We start from the raw sequence: 7,977 nt of genomic DNA on the forward strand, positions 1-7,977 counted from the left end.
CATGCATATGGGGCTACTGGGTTTCAGAGTTGTAAAATAACCACTTTTTGCATTTGTCTAATCAGGGATTTATAAATTGCAAAGAGCATTCACATGTATGAGCTCATCTGAGTTGGATGGAAGCTGCCATTCACACCTCTGTCATCAAGACCAAAATACCTTGTGACTTCACTCAGCAGCTGGCTGAGGGGTGTGAGGAACTCAGCTACACAGGTAACTGGAAGGCTGGGGAGGGGACCTTGAACTTATCTTTGTTTGGTGGGAGCGACAGCAGCTATGGCTAAAGAAGTTGAGCAAAGCCTGGGGAACCATCAGATAGAAAACTCAGACTGTTCTGTTTGTGTTTTGTTTGAAATAGAACTTTACTATGTAGCCCCTGCTAGCCTTAAACTTACCTTCTTACTGCCTCAGCCTCTAGAGTGCTAGGATTACAGCTATGTACTGCCATAGCCAGCATTCTTGGACAACTCATTGGTACATCTCTTAAGCCAAGTCCAGGTGAGGTGGAATGGAAGAGGAAAGTACTCTGGGCTGGAGGCTCAGGGGAAAGGCAATTCTGTTCTCTTAGGTTTTGACACTTTAAAAAATTCATAGAGTTTTCTCTTTTTCTTCTTCTTTTTTTTTTTTTTTTCCAGGCTGACCTATTTTCCACTGCCATTATCATTCTAGTTTTATTTCCTCTTTGGGCTGGATAACCTTAGTTGTCAACTTGACACACCAGGGTAGAGGGAACCTCAACTGGGGAATTCCCTCCACCTGACTAGCCTGTAGCCATGTGTGTGGGGCATCTTCTTGATTATTGAATGATGTTGGTGGCCCCAGCCCATTGTGGGTGGTGCCACCCCTGGGCAGATTTTCCTGTATTATATAAAAAGCAGATTGGGCACAGGCCAAAAAACCAAGCCAGTAAACACGTCTCCATGGCCTGTGCTTCAGCTCCTGCCTCCAGGTTCCTGCCCTGAGTTCTTACCTTTGGCCCCCTCAGTGATAAACTGAGTGACCCAGAAGATGTAAGCCAAGTTGGTATTGGCCAGAGTGTTTTGTCACAGCAATTGAAGGCAAACTAGAACACTCTTCAAAATAATAAATACCCTTTGTGAAAAACTGGAGTTGAATTGTGTTTTTCTGAAACAGTTTTCTACATAGATGCTCATATCAAAATACTGAAGATATATGGTGCAGCAAGCAGCTGAAGATGCAAGTTAGGGTCAGGCAGGGAGACTAGAACTGGGACCCCTTGAAGGTAGGGAGGCTTGACAGCTTGCTATTTCTTGCACAGAACCAGAACATTTTTGCTTTGTGACCATGCTATAAGGAATGAATGAGTGGGGTTGTGGGAAGTGGATTAGTGATTAGAGAACACAGTTGTTATATACTTAATTTCATAGTACATTTCTGTCCACAAGATCCAGCTTTGTAAATGGATTATCTCACCTATTACCTCTCCTCTGCTTTCTCCAAATGCATTCTACCCAATAGAGAAAAACAACCCAATATACCATAACTTTATCTCTGAATACCCCAGCTAGGATGACTACACACATGAATCCCATGCACACATTCGTTGGTCTTAAGAAAAGAAGTTCTGACTTCTGCCTGTCCACACACCTCCCCAGTGTGTGGGATGTATTACTGCCAAGAGGGTCCTCCCTTTCCTCTCTGAAGAGGAAGAAGTTTATCTTCATTGACTTTGGAGTGCACTCAATGATGAGTCCTACCCAAGGCAGGGGAGACCAAGAAAATAGGAGGCGTGATCTTACAAAAGTGACCCTCTGCCTGGGTTAGATCATGCTGTAGGATGGTTATGATTTCTTCTATGTCAAAATTCTAGTTTAGAATGCTTAGATTCTTTCCCATACCAGTTTCTCAGAATTTCTTCATCAGTGGAATACTTCATCTTGTTTGGGTTCACTTTGATTGATTTATTGATTGATTGATTGATGATTGATTGACTGAGTATGTGTGTCTATGTGCATGTGTGTGTGTGTGTATTTATGTATGTATATGTGGGCAAGGAGACATTGAGAATCAAAGGTGGCGAACAACACTAATGATAGAGCTGTGAGCAACACTTGTGAGAAAAAAAAGAGTCATTTCATACTCTAATAAAAAGTTTAGAAAAACTCCCAAACTGAGGGTAGCCATGACACCTGTTGAGAAGGATGTATAGGGCTTCCCTTGGGAGACTGAACTGTGACATTTATTTTGGATGAATACATTAGTGAAGATAAAATTAGTCTCATGGCCTACACTGAAGCACAAAGAAGGACACAGGGTGACCATAGAGTCAATAATTTATCCCACTTAATGGAGGCATGTACTTTGTATGTTGACACCTGAATATGCAGCAACATTGAGGAACTGACAGCCATGTGACCCTACAGCGCCTCTCTTCCGAGTCTGCCAGTGGGAGCTTGCCTGACCAAGTCTTGTGCTTCTGAGAGGCCCAACACACAGAAAACTCTCAGTGAAAGTCCTAAAGAAAACGTTAAGGATTCAGAAGGGGAGGGGCAGGGACAATCCTCCCCAGCTTCTTTTCTGCTCGTTTCACATCCCTTTTTGTTCCTCTGAGGAGTGCCAGAAGGGGTTAGATTATTACATTAACTAATAATTCCTGGCTTTCAGCTCTTGCTTTATAACTGCTTTGAATATGGAACTGTGTTTGCTTGGGGAAAATGGGTCACAGATTGCTGAACGAGCTCCTCACCGTACAGTGGTTAAGAGCTGTTTGTTTTTCAAATACCTTAATTGTATGGTCTACCAGAAAAGAGCAGCGCTGAAAATTATACCTCTGGACTAACTGCAACCAGATGGACAAAAACAACAAGGCGTTTGAAAAAGATAAATGCCCCACAGTCCCCCTGTGGTTGGTTTTATCGCCAGTTAATTTTATAATGGCTTCTTCTGGAGCAGGGGTATAGTCCCCTGGGGTAGAGGCAGGCCCTCAACAAAACTCAAGCAGCTTCCAGAGGGAGGCCTCTCTGTGCAGCTGATTTGGCAAGAATTGGAATAAATGTGTTGGTTTGGGGCTAGAGTAGAAGGGAGGGGTGGTTGGAAAGTGGAATTGGAAGCCCAAAGGCAGCAGCACACCCCTCTTCCTTTCATGTTTCTAGCCCCCTCAGTCTGCAGTGCTTTCTGCCTGATATGCTGCAGGGGGTAGGGAAGTGTTGGTTCCTGGCGATGAAGAGGTGGAAAATATCCTATTAAATGGTCTGGTTGGTCATTGGCAGCTCAAAGATATAGAAGCCAAATTCACTGTTGGAAGAATATTCTATGTTGTTGGTTGAGGGTCATGTGGACACATCAGTGTTCTCAGAGTGAGGCTGACCTCTGGATCTTTGGTCCTTCTTCCAGGATCATAGTGTCCAGGCTACAAATCAGCCCTGCGGATATGCCTTAGAACACAAGTGACCAGCTTGCTGGACTGTTTTCAACCCACATGGTTTTATTATATGTCATTCTTATAGTATAGAGTAAGCGCTCTGGATTCAGGGACATGTGGGGAGAAAGTCCTGAAAGAAATGCAGGCAAGGAACTCATTGACCCTCTTCTCATGGGACAGCTGTGGAATCAGGGACTAGTTAAAGACTTCATTTTGGAAAAGTGTTCCCTTCCCTCCCCATCCTCAACTCTGACCTCATTGCCAACCAACAAGAAGTCCTTGAAAATTAAGGGCAAGGAACTTGAGATGCTTTAAGCACCTTGTTAAGGAAAAATAAATAAATGAGCTGAAGCCATGGAGCATGCACCCTCGGGAGGGAGACCAGTAAAGTTGAAACAAAATGTTCTGCAGTTACCAATGCTGCTTCTTTCCTTCTAGAACAATCTCCTTCAAATCTTTCTGTTCTCTATGCTTACATGATTTAAGTGGTAAGTGGCCCATTATCCAAAATAAACTTTCCCTCCCTTTCTACAGAAGGCTTTTGCTTTTGTCTGAAATCTTTGCTTATGAGCTCTCCTCCATCTGAAAAATTATCAGGCTGTATACTTTAAATGTTTTCTTTCATGTGTATCAATTAAATCTCAATGAAGCTGTTTTTTTTTTTTTCAAACCTCTAACTTTTTAGTCTGAACTTATGCTGAATCACAGACTTCCTTAAGATTCTGTGTGTGTGTGTGTGTGTGTGTGTGTGTGTGTGTCTGTGTATGTGTGCAGTGTGTACATGTTTATGTGGGTTTGTACACCTGTATATGGAGGACAGAGGTCAATGTTGATTATCTTCCTCAGTCACTCTCTGCTTTATCTTTTTTTTTGAAGACAGTCTTTCATTGAACTTAGAGCTCTCTGATTCAGGTACGCTGGCCAGTGGGCTCCAAGGTTCTGTTTGTCCCTGCCTCTACCACAGATTACAGGTTTACCCTGCTACATCATGCTTTTTATGTGGCTGCTGGACATCCAAACTCATGTCCCCATGCTTGTGTCACAGGCACTGAGCCACCTCCCAAGCCATTCCATGGGACTTTAAAATACCAATCAGTGAGATATGCAGGTGATCTCACAGTAAAATTTGCTAAGTTTTAATATATGTATACATCCATCCTAATCACTATAGGACATCTCAACCACCTTAAAATTTTTCTTTTGTTCCTAGATCTCACTGAAACAAAAGCTCTGACCAGAGCCCCTGGGGAGCTCCACATGACACAAGAAAACTTCTGGTTTTTATCAACATGAATGCTAGTTTTTCCTTTTCTAAAACTTCATAAAAATAGAAGTATACATTGAGTACTTTTATGCCTTCTTTCATTTGAGTTATTGGCTCTGAGATTTACTTGTTTCTATAGTTAATTCTTTTATATTGTGGCACAGCACACCATTGTATGAATAACAATTTGTTTATTCACTCCTCTGTTCATGAACATTTGAACTAGTTTTAATTCAAATCTGACCTAAACATCCTTGTATAAATCTGTCTGCAGATGTTTGTTTTGTTTCTCTTGGATAGAAGAGTGCTGTATTGCAGTGTTCATGACAGTGTATATTTAATTTCAGATATAATGCATATACTATTAAAACTTATTTTTTGTACTTCACTGTTCACACTAGATTTATGGGAGGGTATTTCATCATCAACCAGTTCTCCAACACAAGCTAGGACTCCTGAAATTCAATTATTGTATAGCCTGGAATTAATGCAGACCTTACAGGTTAAGATCTCTAATCCATGAAATTGTCTCTCCTGCTCCCCTGTTTGAAGTATCAATCATAATAGCAGGTTAGCCACATTCTATCTGATTTCCAGGCCTTTCTCCTTGGGTTCATTAACTTACTGAGCTCAAGAAAATATTTTTGCTTACTGGCTTTTTGGAAAGGATATGATCAAGGGTACAAACGAGCAAGTGAAGAGCTTTACAGGGTGCAAGTCTGAAAAGGTCGAAAGCCCAGAATCTTGTTTCTCATGTAATTGGGGTACAGCACCCTCTAATGCTGGGATGTGTTCCTTTCAAGGATATTCACAGCAGTCTCATCACAGTGTGATCAGTTGTGAAGTCAATCTCTAGCCCCTTTCACCACCCTAGAGGACAGGACAGGAAATGGAGCTAAATTCCAAGCTTTTAGTCATGGCTTTCTGACAGACAACTCCCATCCTGAAGCTAATTAGAACAAAAGCTCTACCCAGGATCCCATGAATACAGAAGATCGCAAGGGTTTTAAGAGGTCTGTGCCTAAAACCAACATACATAAATTTTGTGTTATTTCACATATGTGATTACTATACCTTTTAGTCATTAAGGAAATGAAAATTCAGAAACTACAAAGAGATATTACTTACCATCCAAATTTGGCTTTTACCAAAAAGATGAACAACAGGAAATGTTGGGAGAAATTAGAGCCTTTAAACATTGTTGCTGGGATTACAAAATGGTGTGGCTACTTTGAAAAGCTTTGCAGTTCTAACTTGAACAATTCTGTACTTTTAGTATATGCACAAGGGTATCCAATGATCATTACTATCTGATTCCATAATAGATTCATCACTTATAAAAGAAGTTCCATACCTATTATCAGCTATGTCCACAGACCTTGGCAACTCTTAATATATCTTCTATTATTTTACTTTTCTGGACATTTTATATAACTGAACTAATGAAGTGTGTGGTCTTTTGTGTCTGTATGTATTCTTTTACTGACAACAGTGTTTTCATAGTTTGCCCATGGTGTAGTGTGTACATCATTTCTTTTCACTATCAAACAACATTCCATTATCTACATAGCCACACTTTATTCATTTATCATTGGTGGACATTTGGGTTGTTTTTATTATTTTGGGACATTATGAAAAATGTTTCCCTAAATATTCATGTACAAGTTTCTGTGTGGATATATATTTTTGATCTTAGATATATAACTAAGAGTAGAATTGTTAGCTATGACAATTTCCCATTACATGTTTTTGAGAATATTTTCTAAAGCTACTGTACCATTTTTTACTTCTGGTCAGTAATAAATGAAGGTGTGCTCCAATTTTTTTCCAAATCTTGCTATTGTTCATATTTTTGGTAAGAACCAACCTTCTGAGTATGAAGTGGTAGCTCATTGTTGTGTGGATTTACAGTTCCCTGATGCAGGGCATCCTGTCATGTGCTTATTGGCCATTGATATAGGAAAAATGTCTATTAAATATGTTGTCTATTTAAAAAGATTTGTTTTTATTGATACGTACGTGTTTATGGCAATGTGAGTGTATTCCATAAGTATACAGTTCCCTGTGGAGGCCAGAAAAGGGTGCCATAGCCACTGGACCTGAAGTAACAGAGAATTGTGAGCCATCCAACATGGAAAAAGGAGCAAGTACTCTTAACCACTGAGCCATCTCTCCAGACCCCATTGTCCATTTTTTAAAAAAACATTAATTTATTGTTTTAATTTTATGTGCATGCATGTACTGCCCACATGTAGGTAAGTGTACCTGTGTCGTTCAATGCCCGTGGAGGACAGAAGAGGCTATCAGATCCCCTGGAACTGGAGTTACTGACAGTTGTTAGCTGCCATGTGGGTGCTGGGATTCAAACCCGGGTCTTCTGTAAAAACAGCCAGTGTTCTTAACCATTGAGCCATCTCTCCAGTCCTCCCAATAGTCCATTTTTAATTGGGTTATCTTTAGTTGAATTGTTCTAACAGTTTTTCATATCCAATTTATGTATGAATATAGGAGTACATGTATGCTTATGTGTATATATTATTTTTATTGATTTTTAAAAAAAAGATTATTTTTATTTTTATGTGTATGCATGTAGTGCCTGCATGTAGGTAAGTGCACCTGTGTCATGCAATGCCCGCAGAGGTCAGAAGAGGCTGTTGGATCTCCTGGGACTGGAGTTACGGACAGTTAGCTGCCATGTGGGTGCTGGGATTCGAACCTGGGTCTTCTGCAAGAACAAGTGTTCTTAACTGCTGAGCCATCTCTCCAGCCCCCTATTTTTATTGGTTTTTATGTGTATATACACAAGCACACATATATAAAATCCTTAGCAGATATATGATTTACAAAAATTTCTCCCATTACTCTGACTGTTTTAATTTTCTTGATAGTACTCTTTGAAGCTTATTTTTTCTTTAAATTTTGATGAAATCCAATTTTCCTGCTTTTCATTATTTGACTTGTATTTTTTTTTTTTTTTTTTTTTTTTTTTTTTTTTCTTTTTATTTTTTTGCTTTTTTTTTTTTTTTTTTTTTTTTTTGGTCTTTTTGAGACAGGGTCTCCCTGTAGCCCCAGCTGTCCTGGAACTCACTATGTAGACCAGGCTGGACTTGAACTCACAGAGATCTGCCTGCCTCTGCCTCCTGAATGCTGCCACCTGTCTACTAGCATTGCACCCTTAAAGAAAACTGACTTTCCCTCTCCCAGCAGCCATCAGTTGCCAATAGTTCCTTAGCTAAATTTGGGGCTTCTTACCTACTCCCCACGTGTATGCTTGGACTTTGCCTAGCTTGAGCTTATGTGACTCTGCGCATGCTGTGAGTTTATGAGTAAC

The 7,977-nt window shown here is 40.2% G+C and overlaps 1 long non-coding RNA gene across 1 annotated transcript in view; it reads left to right on the forward strand.

The window, feature by feature from the left end:
• Window positions 1-202, forward strand: part of LOC115068914 — a 31,141-nt gene extending 30,939 nt beyond the window's left edge. Inside the window, exon 3 of the long non-coding RNA XR_003848252.1 lies at window positions 66-202. This is a non-coding gene — a long non-coding RNA (uncharacterized LOC115068914). The remainder of the gene's footprint in view (window positions 1-65) is intronic.
• Window positions 203-7,977: the final 7,775 nt, after the last annotated feature.

Source organism: Nannospalax galili, unplaced genomic scaffold (genome assembly GCF_000622305.1).
Source record: "Nannospalax galili isolate Female #2095 unplaced genomic scaffold, S.galili_v1.0 scaffold127, whole genome shotgun sequence".
Taxonomy (NCBI): domain Eukaryota; kingdom Metazoa; phylum Chordata; class Mammalia; order Rodentia; family Spalacidae; genus Nannospalax; species Nannospalax galili.